This window comes from Sceloporus undulatus, chromosome 4 (genome assembly GCF_019175285.1).
Source record: "Sceloporus undulatus isolate JIND9_A2432 ecotype Alabama chromosome 4, SceUnd_v1.1, whole genome shotgun sequence".
NCBI lineage: Eukaryota > Metazoa > Chordata > Lepidosauria > Squamata > Phrynosomatidae > Sceloporus > Sceloporus undulatus.
The window spans coordinates 101,839,596-101,857,440 of record NC_056525.1 but is presented as its reverse complement, the minus strand read 5'-3'; the positions used below and the strand labels follow the sequence as shown (position 1 = coordinate 101,857,440).

Sequence of the window (17,845 nt, the reverse complement as noted above, 5' to 3'; positions counted from 1 at the left end):
CTTTTTAAAATTTGGCATACACATTTTAAAAGATGTAAATAGCAGCAGCTTTTGTGGGGGACATTATGCCTGTGGGGCCACAGCAGATGTGAAGGCAGATGTAACTCTTTCTTACTGTGCTGCAGTCCTAGGTAAGTCTGGTCTTACTACTGGATTTGGAGACAAATTAGCAAAATGCCATGTGTCTGTTGTAAGCTGAAAGAGCAGGTTGAGATGGGAGAAACAGTGGGAGCAGAATGGGATGATGCACTGTGAAAGAAGGTAGGCCTATCTGGCTGAAACACTGATCCATCACCATCTTGGGTCCCATACTGGAAGAAAGGGGAGATACAAATTAAATAAATAAATAACTAGAAAAATGCTACGGGTTCCACTTTTGTTAGCACTATAGCAGAAACTAGAAGTATAAGAAACAGTATCTGAACAGGAGATGGCAGATTAGATATAGTTTTGTTCTACATTCCCTGTCTGAGTTGTACTACTGTTTCTGATTTCTCTTTTTCCCCTTATCAGGGGTTCTCAACCTGGAGATGCCCACATCCCCAAGGGGTGCAAGATGGAATTTCAGGGGGTATGACAAAGAGCAGCTTGTGTCTTTGAGTCATGAGTCATTACTCATTTTTTCTGAATAAATTAGAATCTAATTGCTCATTTTAGATTTGCATTTTATGCAGTGCATTAAGGCTTATTTGTTAAAGTTCAGTTTGTTCACACACATATTATTTGTTCGGTTTGTGGTTCAAAAATTAGAAATTAGACTTCTTCATCTAAAGATGTGTTATTACTTTTGTAGGAGGCGCAAATATTAATCAAACATTTCCTAGGGGTGTGGGCATAGAAAAGGTTGGGGACAACTGCCCCATATGATCCTGCTGTGCCACATCAACAGAGATGTCGCCACGTGTCTTATGGATTGCACATAACAAATGTGCTTTTTTCAGTATCTCCGAACCCTGGTAATAGCTGGTGGATCTGTCACCATTCAGGGACAGGGAGTGGAAGGTCGGGGCAGTGAATCAGTGATCAGTTTTCTAGCTGCTCTTCTAGCAGCTGTTCCACCTTCATGGTCCATTCAGGGGGAAGAGATGTGACACTGGGAGAAATCCTGTACAACAACATTGATGGGGGTCTTTTATATGAGGAGAAATCAAGTCACAGTGCATTTTAGATAGCAGTACAAGCAATATTGGACTCAAGAGCCTTCTCACCCCCAAAGTGCAACATGTACTACAGAGAGTAGTTTGATGTGCCTTCTGTTCTTTTCCATCACCAGAACAGTAATGGCCTAAACCTAATTCAATAATAATATGGCACTCTAAAAAGAAGATTTAAAGAAGACTGTTAATTATTATTTGGATCTTTGTTTTCATCCCATTATTTAGCATGGCTTGGGTGTAACTCCTTCCCCCACGAGCATGAGTCATCACTTCTTTAACCAGTTTCAAAACTGAGTTGAAGACTATATTGTTCAGGAAAGCGTTCCCAGGCAGTGTGTGATTGTTTATCTGATTGTTATCTGAGATCTGATATTTGATTTGATATTTCATCTTTTTAATTTGTTGTCTGCTTTTTTGTCTAATTCTATCTTGTATTATTGTCTATTATTTTATATGCATTTTGTAGAATATATGCTTTTGGCGGGTTTCATTTTTATCAGTTTTATTGTTTGTATGTACAGCGCTGTGTAAATGTACAGTGCTATATAAATAATAATAATAACAACAACAACAACAACTTACATTGATAGAAGGTAACAGTGGTACTGAAGCACCACTATAAGGTGCTTTATCGACCACATTGAAGGTAATTTGCAGTTGAGTACCTGTCATTTCAGAGGGGGGCCCAAAATATATGAAAAGGAGCATTCCCACCCCTTTGATTCTGAGGAGCAAGTTTTTTATGGAGGGTAGGATTGGTTATCTTCGGAAGCAAACCTGTGTGTTAGAAGACTAAACAATAGCCTGGTCTCCTTTTGACTATATGGGGCTTCAACTAGCTCATCTTTCCAACCATATCTTCATAACTGATTAGCTCTTGTTTTATTGATTCCCATTATGTATTCTAAACTTAATAACTTGCATTAAAATGAGACTCATTTTTGTAATCATAATTACCTTGTCAAATGTTGAGAAAGTTGGAATTGATAGATTGGATCCAGTGTTTTATGCCAGCTATGGGAATATCTCATGAATTGAGTTCCTCTGGCAATGCTGCAGATGGTAGAGAAGAGGTGGGGCTTTCAAGCTCCTGAAGCATTTCTGGAGTAAGAGCAGAGATAGTGGACTGCAGCCAGCATGGAAAATCTGCATAAATTGTCTCTTCCCTTCCTACATCAAAAATGCTGTAGCAGATCAAAAGCTTTCAGTGGCTAGAAGTAACTGCTGCTCGCAGAAGGGAAATGCCAGACCCAACCTCTTACACTTATCTTTTCAATTCAGGAAATAAGTTAATGACAACTTTTCCCCAACCAATTACTACAGATGTGTCTGTGTTAATTGAAGAAAAACATTATTTTTATTAAATATCTTCAAATGTCAATGCTTTTGATAAATGAAAAGATTATTTCCATCAATTAATGAGTCTGTTATGTAAAAGATAGCTAACTAACTGAGATAATCTTACAGTTGATTGACAGCTATAGCACATATATATTCTCAAATTCATTACTTGACATTCCCTGGGCTACTGTTATCTGGGAGTAGCTTTTGCTAGTGGTGGTGAGGCAGTACATTACAATAACTCTTTAAGTCTAGAGCAGGCAGAGCTTTTAAATTTGATATGAACTCGTTAAGCCTAGCAGTCCCCAACAGAAAACTGATAAAATAATTTCCTGACTATACTTCTCTTTGTTGTGCCTTATCAGGACTGGCATATCAAAGCCATTTAAAAGTTAAGTTTCTTCAATGACAAAATTTTGCTTTTCTCTCCTGAAAGAAAAGCCACATAGAAGTATTTAGAGTTGCAAAATCTGTTCGGACAAAGAAAACAAAAAAGGAGGTTGATGCAGACTGGGCTTGCATCAAGCAACAAACTGGGCAGCAAACTGGGAAACTGCAGGGGTAGGCTCAGAAAATATCAGGCAGCAGAAACAGATGTAATAATCAAGAGTCGTCTTATAGAAAGACAAATGGGTGCTTCAAGATAGTGAGATAGAGACCCTGTGTGGTGTCGTGGTGTGAGTGTTGGGCTACTATTCTGGAGATCAAGTTCGATCTCCCTCTCAGCTATGGAAACCCACTGGTTGACCTTGGGTAAGTCACAGACTTTCAGCCCCAGAAAACTTGGTGATAGGGTTGCTTAAGGTTTGCGGGACAAAATGTATGGAGCCCTGGTGGCGCAGTGGTTAAATGCCTGTACTGCAGCCATTCACTCAAAACCACAAGGTTGCGAGTTCAAGAGGGCCCAAGCTCGACTCAGGCTTGCATCCTTCCGAGGAGGTCGCTAAAATGAGTACCCAGACTGTTGGGAGCAAATTAGCTTACTTGCTAATTAGCTTACTTGCTGTTCACCGCTATGATCTTTGGAATAGCGATATATAAATAAAACAAATTATTATTATTTGCCCAAAAAGTAGGACATTCAAGTAAAATGGAGGACACAACCAAGTAAAAGCCAGAAACATTAATAATTTTTAAAAATTAATGTAAATCATTATTTACAAAAAAAATCAAGGAGATTTTGACCCTAGACAGAAGGTACACAACAACAGATATAATGAAAAATATATCTGTATCAACCTGTGAGACTCATCTGCTGCTGCTGGAAGAGGCCGCTGGAGGACTCCTTGGCACAGTGGCCTCTCTGTAGGGGGCCCAGCCAGCCGGTTGGCCCTTCGCAGCTCCCTCATAGGCGGCAGGGCCGCTGAAGGCGGCCTTGCTATGGCAAGGCCTCCTTATTTGGGGCCTAGCCAGCCGGCAAGGTCCCTCGGTTTCATCCCAGACGGCAGAGACACTGAAGGAGGCCTCGCCGCAGCAAGGCCTCCTCTCGGTCCTAGCCGGCCGGTTAGTGCCCACAGCTCCGTCGCAGGCAGCAGAGTCGCTGAAGGAGGCCTTGCCATGGCAAGGCCTCCTTCTCTGGGGCCTAGCCAGCCAGTTAAGCCCCTCAGCTCCATCGTGGACAGTGGAGTCACTGAAGAAGGCCTCGCTGTGGCAAGCCCTCCTTCTCTGGGGCCTAGCCGGGCAGCTAGGCCCCTTGCCTCCATCGCAGGCAGCGGAGCCACTGAACTCTGAAGGAGGCCTCAGGTTTTGGCCGCCACCACCAGTCCACCGCCCCCTGCGAGAGAGCCACAGCAAGGCCCCTTCTTTGGACCATCATGAAGTTTCTGTTTCCCAAAGGAAATCCATGAGTGTTTGATGCAAATATTGAGTAACATGTGCCAATCATACTCATCTGTGAAGAACTGGTGTGCCAACATTTAGCATAGAGATTTTGAAACTAAAGATGCAGCAAGGACTAGGAGGCCTTCAACAGTGATATCTTCTGAAATTGTTGAGTGCATTCATGACCTGATTTTGGCAGCTTGGCTAAAACAATTGCTGAGATGCTAGAGATATGTCAGAAACACGCTGGGTTTATAATTCATGAGCAGTTGGCTATGCAGAAACTGCCAGCTAAATGGGTGCTGAAATGTTTGAATGCTGGCCAGAAACAAAATCAAATAGATACCTCCAAGTTGATTTTACAGCATTTTGAGTGAACTTTTTTTTTTAACAATATGATCAGAAGACCACACAACAGTTCTTGTAGTGGCGACACTCAGGTTCTTCATAGCCAAAGAAATTCAAGACTCAGAAGTCAGCAGGAAACATCATGGCCACAGTTTTTGGGATAAGGAAGGTATTTTGATGACTGATTGTCTGCAGAAGGGCTAAAGAATTAATGCAGAATACTGCTCTAACTTGCTGTGCCAATTGAAGAAGGCATTGACGGAAAAAATGGTGAGAGAAGCTGTGGAAAGGTGTTCTCCTTTTGCAGGACAATAACCTGCTCAAAGGGCTAGTGAGACAATGGCGGGGTACATACCTCCGCTTTGCGGCGCTCTGCCGCCGCCACCAGTAGGTCCGCGGGGGAGCCGGAGCCTTCACACGGCCCGACTCCCGCGCGGACCGAAAAAGAAGCTCCAAAATGGAGCTTCTTTTTCCGTCGCGTTTGCGACGTAGCGAGGCGCCAGGGGCGCACTCGCTACGTCAGAAGCGACGCGACGCGTACGGACGCTCAGCGTCCGATACGCAAAGATGGCACCGGCCATGTAGAAGGGCCGGCGCCATCTTGTACGGACGGAGTCCGTACTAGGCCCAGGGGCGTCTATAAGAGACGCCCCTTTTTTAAAATGGGACGTCCTCTGGACGTCCCAAATGGCGGTGCAGAAAGCACCAATGACTGTTTGAAAGAATTTGGGTTTTGAGTGCATAGACCATCCACCCTACTTACCAGATCTTGTTCCATCTGACCATTTCCTGTTTCCAGACCTTAAAAAGAGTTTGAAAGGGAGGAAATTTTCAAATGATTCAGAGGTAATAGTAGCAGCAGAGCAGTATTTCAGTGACCAGAGATCAGAATATATATATCTTTTGGAAGAGGTAAAGAAACCTGAGAAATGATATGCCGAGTGTGTTGAACTTCAGGGTGAATATGTGGAATAGCATGTAAATTTTATGGCTCTAGGTCATTCCCTTCTTGGTTGGCCCAAGCTCTTTTCAGCACCTCCTAGCTGTTAGGCTACAGCTTTAAATTCCAACCACCTACCTCTCTATATAGAATAATTTCTATCTACATTTATAGAGTCATAGATTAGGTAGGGGGGAATTGTCCTCAGGTTGCACTGGCAATTTTATCTTCTATGGGTAGACTGCATCTGGATTGAAAGAAGAAAGTCCGGAGGGGGCCACTTTATCAACCAAATCAAACTGGTCGTATCTACGAAGGACCTGTACTCTCTGCCTGATGCTGTAAGCCTCTAGCTCCCCCTTTCTGTTTCTAAATACAACTTCAGAACTATTCAGCAAACACAAAGCAAACAAAACAAGATTTTCCTTTACCTACGTAGGACTAGTCTATTTTAAAAAAAAAAAAAATCAACAGTAGACAAATGTTCCCTGTCTTAGGCAGAATAATGTTTTTTAGAAGAATCGGTAGTATGTATATGTGGAGGAGGAACTTTCTTCCTGCCAATAATTGTCTTTTCTTTTTCATGCTGCCCATTTACATCCTCAGATTCAATTGGCAGGGGATCTCCAGCAAGATCCTCCAGACAGGAAAACAGGAAATTTAATTTAGACTACTTACATGAAGCAAATGCACCAGCAAAAGGATTTCTGTCCTTCTGCCATGCAGATTGTATGGCAGAGTTTATGGCAAAAATGGCTGTAGTAAGAACAGCACAATATGTTTGTATAACAAATTCACCAAAGCCATCAATTTGTTTGTATTGTGCACTCATTGCTAAGAGGGGGAGAACAACCCAAAGTGAGGATAAAGTAAGTGGCAGACAGACTTTCTGCCCAAGAGCTCCCCACATCCTTTCCTTACAATTTTCTTTAAAATACCTTTTTTTTCTGTGTGAAGGGGTAGAGTAACAATGCCAAATCTAGGCTGGAGTAGTTAAGAGAACAATTCTATGGTCTTGCAGTAAAATTCAGCAGATCCAAAACCTCCTCTGTTGTGATTCTTAAATGTCTCATTTTGGAACCTCCTATTATCAAACACCACGAGCAGTAGATCTGTGTGCCCATGGAACTCTGTGGTCATAACAGAGGTCTCCAGTGTAAATATAATCCTCTCCCCTAAAAGCTCCATGTCAGCAAAATAATAATAATAATAATAATAATAATAATAATAATAATAATAATATCTGTCACCTCCTAACGTACTCTATCATATTGTGTTGGGTGGCAGACTCTCCAGTGACTGCTCTGTGAATTTATTGTCTAGTGCTCCTCAGTAACATTAGGAATAGCAGGTAAATGATAAGAAAAACATATTCAACTGTTTGTACATATTAAAGCAAAATTTATTTCATTCTTTTGGCAGTATAAAGTCTTTTGAGCAGTCTTATGCTCAGAGTGGAACTCGTAGCTTTAAGACTAATGTTGATAAGCTTGCTTCTGTGTAAATATTCTTAGGAGCCAACTGCTAAAGACCCAGATTGTCTGTGGCAAACTCTTAAGTGTCTACTGGAATTATTCAGGCTTTCAAGAAGAAGGTAGCATTAGCAGGGCTAGCATTTTCATCTAACACCCTCAGGCAGCTGCTGGGGCCCAAATATTTTAGAAGGGCCCATTGTCAATGCCTTAGGCCTTCTGTGGCAAGCAGCTGGGTTTTGGAATGCCATTTTAAATTTCACACAGTGCCCCCAAGTACGCAATGTAGTATAATGAAGGGGCGTTCTGTGAAACTTAAACTGGCCACTAGGAGAGAGGATATTCTCTGTAAATCAGAAGTAGGAAGCCCTCCAGATATTGTTGGACTTCAACTCCAAAAGCCCTTTGCTATTGGCTATGATGACTCAAGCATCCGGAAGTTGCACCCACTCCTGCCACCTTTATCATCTTTTAAGGTTCCCAAAATAACATTCTTCTTGACAACGTTCTAAACAAGGTTTTCTTTCCAAATGCGGGCTACAACTGATCCATCATGATTGTTGCTTTTATTTGAGTTTGCCATATGTTTTTGGTAATACAGTATTATGGTGAAAGTAGATGTACCTACAATAACAAAAGCAGGGACATATCTTTCATTGTTGCTGCAAAAGCCATTTTCTTTTCTTTCCTTCCCTAGTCTGTCATAGTGAGTGGAAAAGGAGTGGGGAGTCTGTAGCTCTCTGGATCTTGTTGGGCTGTAGCTCTTGTCATCCATAACCATTGGACATGCTTGCTGGAGCTGATTGGAGTTGAACTCCAGTGACAGACACCTGCAGTACTTATGTTTCCCATCTTAGGGAAAAGTGAAACATTGGCCCCATACAGACAGGCCAAAATAAAGCTGCTTCGGGTCACTTTGGAGGTATGCTGTTTAAATGATACATGCTTACTAAGAGTCTGGAAGCTGCACCAAAGCTGCGCTACAGTCCTTAGGACTGGATCGTGGCTTTGGTGCGGCTTCTGGACTCATTTAAACAGCATACCTCCAAAGTGACCCAAAGCAGCTTTATTTTGGCCTGTCTGTATGAGGTCATTGTTTTGTTGTAATGGGGGAAAGGTCATGTTTACCGTGGAACCCTTCACACTACACAATTATACTACTATGATTCTACTTTAACTGTCATGGTTTCATTAGTGAAATCATGGACTTCAAAGTTTGGTGAGGTACTACGGGAGCTTTCTGACTGAGAATTTTAAGTACCCATCCCTAAACTGTAAATTCCAGAATTCCTTAGGTCAGTGGTTCCCAACCTTTGTTGGGCTGCGGCTCCCATTGGGGAGAAAAGTCCCACCAGTGGCCCCCCTGATAGGTTGGGAGGCCAGGAAGGGGCGGGATTTTCGGCTGCATATAAGCCCCAGCAGGCTTTGCGGACGGAAGTCCCGTCCCTTCCCAGCCTCCCAACCAATTAGGGAGGCCACCAGAGGAGAAGGGGTGAGACTTCTAGCCGCAAAGGCCTCTGGGGCTTGCAGTCCCGTCCCCCTTCTCCCCATGGTTGCCTGGCAGCCGTGGGAAGAAGAGGAGGAGGCAGCCCCAACCGTCCCTTCCTCCCTGTGGCTGTCTGGCAGCCACGGGAAGGGAGGGAAGGAGCAGGAGGAGCCCCCTTTCCTTCCTCCCCACGGCTGTCTGGCAGCCACAGGAAGGGAGGGAAGGAGCAGGAGGACCCCACCCTTTCCTTCCTCCCCGCGGCTGTCTGGCAGCCATGGGAAGGAAGGGAAGGAGCAGGAGGGCAACCCCACCCCCATCCCCTTCTCCTTGCGAGTGCCTGTGCCAGGGCCAGCCCTTGCAGGGAGAAGGGAAAGAGGAGGGAGCCCCGCCCCCTCCCCTTTTCCCCGCACAGTGCCGGCACTAGTGCCAGCACCCGCGGAGAAAAGGGGAGGGCGAGGCGGAGGGATTCCCAACCTGGCAACCCCCAGGTTGGAAACCCCTGCCTTAGGTTATTGCCATGGCTGTTAAAATGAAATCGTATCACTATAGTTTTATAATGTGGAAGGGCCCCAGATCACCACTTCCTTGTAAAAGATTGGAATCTTGATCAGTTCTTTTTCTTCTATGCCTCAGATCAGTTTGCTTTTTATATATTTTTACTTTGTGAAATTCATTGCAATGTTGAATCTTTCTGTGCTTACTAACTGGCTGCACTGTGGCCCTTACTAGCTAAGTTAACTACAGTGCTTTTCAGCTTTTCCTGTTGATTTTTGCTTTTATGTAAGAGAGCAGGACCAATGGTCTTTTTATCTGCAGAAGCAGTGTGCTGTGAATTGGGAGTAATGGCTTGGAATTCATTCATATTTGGAACATGCATGGCATTAGACATAAACAAACTTCTAAATACTGCTTTCCTAATGAACTGTCAATACTACTGTGAAAGGAGGCTGAAAAATTAATTGGATGCCTCTGAGATTTGAAGAACTCTGACCCTGACTTCCCATTAGAGACGACGATCTGAAAATATAATTTTAGGTTATATTGGGAAAATGTATTTCAAGAATACCCTGGGCTTAGTAGAAACATAGGATTATGTCTGTAATCAGATCTCAGAAATTCCAAACATGATGCCATGTTGATACCTGAAAGAGGTTTTTGTATTTCATCTACCAAATTGAGGCCCTTTTCTGTCACAGCATCCTGTCTTTGGGAGGGAGGTGATCTTGGTACCAACATATTATGTTCTTTTTAGCACAAGATTCAGATGTATCTGTTTGCCCAGACATTAAAATGATTCCAATTCAGCTGGTTGGATAGTTACTACTTTTAGTTTGGTGAAGCACTATACTGGGACTTATAGTTTGGTGAGGCCCTAGAGCACTCTAGCTAAAAATTCTAAATATCCCTGTAAACCATATGTCTCAGGATTTCATTGGATGGAATCATGACTGTAAGAGTGGAATCACAGTCGTGTAATTATGTTCACCTAAGACTTGGGCCCCAAACAGACCAGCAGTAAGTGCCGACTTGGGGGTATGGTGTTTAAATGATGCACACCCTGACATCGTCCACAAGCTAGCATCATGCTGCCCTCCCGACCAGATGGCGGGCGGCGTTGAAACGCTCTGGTGGACGGCATTTATATGCCCCATGCTGTAGGAGTGCCACAAAGCTGCGGTGGTGGCTGAAAGGACACCTTTTTGCCAGCTCAAAAAGGAGCAATAGCTGGAACAGTCCAGTGGCATATAGTTGCCACGATCCCAATCCAGCGCTCAAAGAGGCGGCATCACACCACCCCTTTAGGAGCATCTGGTTTGGCCTTGAGTAAGGCTGTCTGAATACTAACAAAAGTTTTTAGATATACTTGTTAAGAGAGTGAGAATCCCCCCCCTTAAGCTACACTGACAAACCGCAAATCCGAAAAAGTGAAGTAAGAGCAAGAGAAATTGGGAAAAACAAATCTCCAAGAATAGACAATATCCCAATTAAACTACTCAGTGCACATAGACAGAAGCAACGCTAGTGTTAACTAAAATATACCAGCAAATATGGAAAACAAGGAGGTGGCCAACAGACTGTAAATGATCAATATATATCCCAATCCACAAGACAAGAGATACAAAAGAATGTAGCAAATTTAGGACCATAGCATTATTCTCACATGCAAGCAAAATAATGCTCAAAATTCTGCTAGAGAACAGATAGAGAAATTCCAGAGGTGCAGGTGGGAGTCAGAAAAGGAAGAGGCACCAGGGACCACATCACAAACATAAGATGACTAATGGAGTGCACCAAGGAGGTTTTTTTGGGGGGAGAGCATGTGCTTTAGAGATTATAGCAAAGCATTTGACCGTATAGATCATGTAAAGCTATGAAATGCTCTTATGGACATGGGGTGCCACTACATTTGATAATCCTGATGAGAAATCTGTACTAAGGTCAAGATGCCACGGTAAGAACTGAATTGGGAGAAACAAAGTGTTTCCCAATTTGTAAAGGGGGCAGACAAGGCTGCATGCAGATGCTGAAAACATCATAAGAAAAGCAGAGTTAGATTCAGAAGAAGAAGTGAAGATAGGAGGAAGAAATATCAACAACCCAAGGTATGCGGATGACACAGTAATACTGGCAGAAGGCATCACAGATTTAGAACAGTTAGTCAGGTTGAAGATGAAAGTGCAAAGGCAGGGTTAATGCTAAACATAAAGAAAACAAAAATAATGACCATAGAAGAAATACATAAATTCAGTCTGGAAATGAGGAAATTGAAATAGTCAAATAATTCTCATACCTAGGATCAAACATTGACCAGAATGGAGACTGCGGTCAAGAAAGCAGACTGGGAAAGGGCAGTTTTGAAAGAATTAGAAAAGATCCTAAAGAGCAAAGATATACAACAGAGCACTAAAGTTAGAATCCTGCAGGCAATAGTATTCCCCATCACCATGTATGGATGCGAGAGCTGGACAGTGAAGGAATCAGACTGAAGGAAGATCAATGCATTCAAGATGTGGTGCTGAAGAAGAGTGCTTTAGGATACCATGGACAGCAAGAAAGACAAACAAATGTGCCCTTCAACAGATCAAGCCAGAACTCTCCTTGGAAGCCAAGATTTTTGTACACCGCTTTGATCAATGTGGAAAAGCGATATAGAAATAAATTTTTATTATTATTTATTATTATTAAGATGATCAAATGAGGCTGCCATACTTTGGCCTCATAATGAGAAGACATGGATCACTAGAAAAAACAATAATCTTAGGAAAGGTAGAGGGGGAAAGAAGGAGGAGAAGCCCACAAGCAAGGATGGACTCAATCAGGAGAGTCACATGTATGGATCTGCAGGGACTGAGCAGAGCAGTGGAGGATAGAGAATTTTGGAAGTGTCTCATCCACGGGGTCACCATGAGTTGGGGCTGACTCACGGACAGTTAACAGCAACAAGAAAGCTATACTGTTGCTCCTGGTGGGTTCTGGGGGCTTTACAAGTTTCCCGGGGGGCTTTGGAGGGTGCAAAATGGGGTCCTGGAGACCATATACAACTTGTGAATCAAATTTCTCTATATCTGTTCTAAATTGCATTCCTGTAGCAGTGTAGCCCATGAAGGCTGCACATGAGATAAACAATGGATTGGAGTAGGGGTTGTCAGAAAGAGCAGTGATTATGACTAAGGATACCACCCCCGGCAAACCACCCGCTTTCACACACATAAATGCATACACGAGTATGGGCCCATACAGACAGGCCAAAATAAAGTTGCTTCAGGTCTCTTTGGAGGTATGCTCTTTAAATGCTACATGTGTCCTAAGAGGCCAGAAGTTGTGCTCCAATCCTTGGGGCTGGAGTGTGGCTTTGGCCCGGCTTCCAACCTCTTAGGATACATGTATCATTTAAAGAGCATACCTCCAAAGAGACCCGAAACAGCTTTATTTTGGCCTATCTGTTCAGGCTCAGAATATAACTTCTCTCTGTCTGCCTTCCTCCTCTCCATTTAAATCAAGTTACTAGAACTGGGTTGGTAGGTGTGAGCTACAGTTGGGGAGCAACTGTACTAGGATAACTGTCCATATTAATTTTGTTTCTAGCACAGTTCCTGTCACACCAATTTGCCCATTGATGAAGAGATAAGCTTGTGGAAGGGGCTATCAGTTTGGAATATTGCCCTATAGGGGCTATTGGTTACCCATCTTTACTCTAGTCCAGTAATCCAGCTGAGCTCCATCAGGAACCTGAGCTCTGGGAAGTTTGGAGCATGCTTAGTGTAGCTTTGATTTCATGTCAGTCAACAGATATTTATCTCTGTATTATGCTTTAAACTGGCCTCCTTATCATGTGTTTTTCTTCTAGAGTCACTTTTTAGCAGCCATCAGAGTCCTGCTGAGGCAATACTTGAAATGATGCCTATTTCTGATGTAATCCAGTTAAAGTTTCATTAGCCCTGGGGACATAGGCTAGACAAAATCACCATCAGGCATTACTGAAAGAACAAAAACTCACTTTATTCCTATTATGTGTTCTTTCTCATCTCTTCCTTTACAATTAAATCCCATGATTCCATATGCTTACTTAACTGGCTGGACAAACATAAATGTCCTGCTACTAGGCACTGTCTAATCCTCAAGGGCTTGTATCAGCTTCACAAGGCATCATGCCTCTGTCTTGGTTGTTGTAAGTTGAGAGAGTCTCTGGTTTATTTACTACTGAGTCCATTAGCTAAAAAGCCATCTCTCAGTTTCAGACATTTCCACTCTTTCTCTAAGCTCCAAATATGGTGTATGAAAGTACTGTATGGCCATTAATCTTGGAGATAAGCAGGGTCAGCTTTGGTTAGTACTTGGATGGGAGACTGCCAACAAATATCAGGTGCTATAGGCTACATTTCAGAGGAAGGAAATGGTAAAATCATATCTTGAATATTCCTTGCCTAAGAATACCCTGTGAAATTCATGGGACTATTATATGTTGACAGGCAACTTGAAGACAGATACATATAACCGTTGCAGATGTGCTAGCAAATAAAAAAAAAAATTGTAATGCCTGTTTAATGAGATATATTCTGTCACATATTTTCCTCTTCTTTATCTGATGTCTTTATAGAGAAATGAAATAACATGCTTTAAAGTGCTGTCCATTGGAGGTTTGTGTCTCTGAAATGTTCCTCTGCAGTTGGCTGGGTTCTTGTTTTGGAAAAAGTAGCCTTAGTACAACTCAGTTTGACAAGTTGGATGGAGCAAAACCATTTATCTTTTCCACTTCCCTAAGATCGTGACAGATACCTTCTCAATATACTGCTACCTTAGAATGTCATTATCCCATCGTCAATGCAAGAGTTTAAGTTAATGTTCAGTAAGATGCATGCTGTACCAGTTTTGCTCACATGCAGAGCATGACTGCACTACATGGCTGAACAACAGACTGATTGCATTAGTGTTGTAATTAATGGAGAGCAACTAAATTAAATGGCAGCAGCCCAGAGGTCAAGAGACTGTGAAATCAGTCAGTAGCATGAAAAATCAAAGCAGGCAGCGGGACCAGAAGAGTAGTCAGGATCCAGTTCCAAGTTTCCAGAAGGCAGGGCAGAATCTTCAAACTGGCTTAAGTATCTTTCATACAGGGTAGATATTTCCTCCAGCATCCAAAGAGTGCTTGCTGCCTACTTTGTGTAAGGAGGCTGATGGTTGAGAGAAAACAGCTGGAGTAGCACCAACTAAACTTCAGGTGTGTTGAGCCCCTTCCAGACACTTTTGTACTGCTGCTATCTCAGAGGAAGGCTTGACAATTGGCTCATGTGTTGCATCAGATATTACTGTTTACATGTGTGTGTATATATATTAAGAGTATCTTTCTTTCTTCTTCTGTTACACATTTCTCTCTCGACAACAGACTCTTGCCTGATGGATGACAAGAACTCATAATCCTTAATAATAATTCAGATTCTGCTTGTTCTCTTGCTTGAAGTCATAAGACTCATTTCACAATTTCATGGTGGGTTGCTGTGGCCATTATTATAAATATTAATTGCCTAAAATGTGGAGACCAGGTAGGAAGTAAACAGTTAGATTAGAAAACTGCTAATTTCTCTCTAAGCCTGAGTGTGAGAGAGGAGAGAAAAGAAATGCAGGCACATAGCTTTTAAAGAAGTGTTTTGCATGAAATTGCTGCCTCCTCACAAATTATATCACTATCATCTGATGCATCAGCCTGTCATTTTTTACAAGCTTGTTTGTTAAATGTAAACAAGTTGGTTAAATGTAAACAAGATACTATTTTCCCCAGCCTACCTGTCTACCTTAAACAATTGTCTGCAGGTGCAGACCAGCTGGTTGAAGGATTCTGCAAGGTGTAGTACAAAACTCTTTCAACCTTTAGTTTAAGCCATTAGAAGAACTTTAACTGTAACTTCCCTTGCACAAAGAGTTTTGAGATATCGTCTGCTTGTTCTGTTGTTCTACATTTTAAACCGAAAAGCTAATAGAATAGTTTTTCTATTAGAGAATATTTAACAAGCCAAAATATGGCTAATAACAGAGAAAAAGAAAGTTTTAAAAGTTAATTAAACTTTAAACTAATTAAAAAGGAGTTCTTAGAATGGGAGAACCTTCATAGTGATGCACTTTTGGCCATGCAGAGCCTGTCAGCTTGAGAGAGAACCTTTGTTTCTGAGGAAGCTGCTAGTTTGACTTACATAAATAGGAACTCTATTTTCCTTGTTGTTCTTGTTTGCTTTCCTTTGTTTTTCTACGGTACAGTTTCCCCTTTCTTCCCATGTTCATGTTCCAAAAGACAGGATGTTCATTCTCCAAATTTTCTTTTAACACAACAACAGTTTGAGCCATTTCCTTGAGACCTTTCCTTGGCATGCTCTGTTTTCTGCATAGTTCCTATGGAGTGGCTGATGTTGATGCCATTGCTTTGACCTGAGTACAAGATTTCTGCAACAAACAAACAAACAAACAAACAAACAAACAAACCAGAGCAGCACAGGCACAGATTAAGAGTAATGTAAGCCTGTATTACCCGTTAAATTCCTGAATGATTCTGAAAAGCAGGGAAACATTTATAGAAGCAGTTGAATGTACATGTATGCTGCTTTATATTAATAGATTTATTCAGTCTCAGCAAATGTTACAAAGAAAATAATCAAAGACTACATTTAAAACCATATACCCCAGCATATTCATTCTGCCATATAAAGAGGTGGAAACTGAGACAGAACAAAAATGGGAGAGGTGCAATAAGGGAAGGGGAGCATCCATCTGTCCACTGATTATCTACTATCAGGAAATTGCATATTCTCCCAGAGTCATAAACATACATGAAAGCAAACAGCTATGGAGTTCACATAGGTCTGTGTAAGTCATATTTGAGTGCATTTAGCAAACAAATTGTGGGAAAAGATGTTCCAGATGTTAGCAGACACTGTTAGCACACACTGTATCCCTGCACTATATGTGAAACGTCCATATTTTCTTATCTAGAGAAAATGTTCGTAAGAGGTCACAATAACCTTTTGAACCCCAGGAGACTTTCCATAGACCCTAAAACATGTGAAAGACCTAGGTAATACTAAAATAAAAGCTGAATAGGTATGTTCATCAGTACATCCTGTCCTCAGGCTTTCTGCACATCCTCTCATACTGAGAACAAAGACAAAAGCAAGTAAGCCAACCCTTCCTACTGACCCCTGCCACGTTCCCAGCTAACTACGTTATCCATCTCTCCTAGGGTTGTCCTAACTCCAGTCATTGTTTTTGTTACTCTGAAGTTAAAACCATCAGTCACTCCGGAATTCTATTGTTGGTTCCATGAGAAGACCATTAGGTCTTTGTTAACATTGCAAGATGGCATCTAGCACCCCTTGAAGTTAGGATCTTAGGTATAAATATCAATCCCAAACCTAAATTCTGGGAACAGAGTGCATATATGTGTTTTCCACTCACTGTGTCTCCCTCAGACATTGTCTGAGCCATATTTTGCTTTCTGTAGGCTCCTCTTCAAGACAGGTGACTATCACTCCCTTTACAATCCTAATCTCCACTGTCCAATTTCCATACCTCTATTTCGGTTAACTCTGAATGGTGTTAATACCATGTGCTTGGTTGCAACCTTGCATATTTCTAAATAAAAACCTCATTTTATTTACTTATTTTATTTATGGTATTTATACCCTGCCCTTCAGCCCTAAAGGCTCTCAGAGCAGCTTACAATTATTATTATTTTTAATTGGATGGTTCCCTACCCTCAGGTTTACAATCTAATTAATTTTATGTAGTAGGAAAATAAAAATGTAATCAGATAGAAATAGTTTTTTGTGTAGTTGATAATATGAACATTAATTGAGAAGAAGATTATTTCTTCAGATAAATAGATGAAAAAACAGAAAATTTAAAAGGCTACTGTTTCAGTCATTTCACTTCATATTAATACTATGTTATTGGGACCATTTGTGACTTAGGAGAATGCTTTGGATCCGGTTGTGCTGCTGCAGACATTGCTGTGGCATCTACTCTCCTTCCGTACCATGGTTGCAAAGTTCACTGGCACTTCAAAGTACTGCATTTCATCACCAGAATTTGTATTTTCTACCATCTAGACGTTTTTTTCCAGTTTTGGTTTGATCCACATTGTCATCGTACCTAAAAGAGAGGGTCAGTATATCTTAACTTAGATTATCTCTGTCACTTTCTGTGATGCACTACTTAGTTATGAAAATCCCCACACATGATCTTAGGTGGATTGTGGTGAACTATCTGCTTGGTACCAGCTTTCTGGCTTCTTGTACAGTAAAAAGAAAAGGTTTAGAATAAACCCTTCTCTATTTGATTAAGTGCTTTTCCGGTGTTCTGAATTATGTGTAGCGCCTACATGGATAAAGAAGGCTGTCCTCTTCAGAGAATCACTGTCCACATGAGGAGAAGTACTAGTGCAATTATTTTGCATACATTCGTAATATCTGCTTAGGACTCCTTTATGTGGCATACAACAAGTTTTGGTCATGGGGTAGGAGTGATCTAACCCATCTTCTAGTGGAGGATAGGCCAGCAAATTTGATATTTCTGCAGAGGAGGAAACTCTTCCCACATTCAAGATGTGAAAACAGCACCTCAAGAATTAAGTACTGAATATAACATGCAGCAATTAAAGCACTGCCTATAGCAGACAAACAAGCAAGCACCACAGAAGTGAAAACATGGACAGAGGAGGGTTCTAAAGCAGCCTCAATGAAGACCCATGGAAAACATAATACTTTGCTCCTGGTGAGTCTTCGGCCATCCAGAC

At 41.8% G+C, this 17,845-nt stretch overlaps 1 protein-coding gene across 1 annotated transcript in view; it reads left to right on the top strand.

Moving 5' to 3' along the window:
- The window catches only part of DDAH1 (dimethylarginine dimethylaminohydrolase 1), a 336,716-nt gene that overhangs the window by 43,981 nt on the left and 274,890 nt on the right, over positions 1–17,845 (top strand). The gene's annotated exons all lie outside the window — the stretch shown is intronic.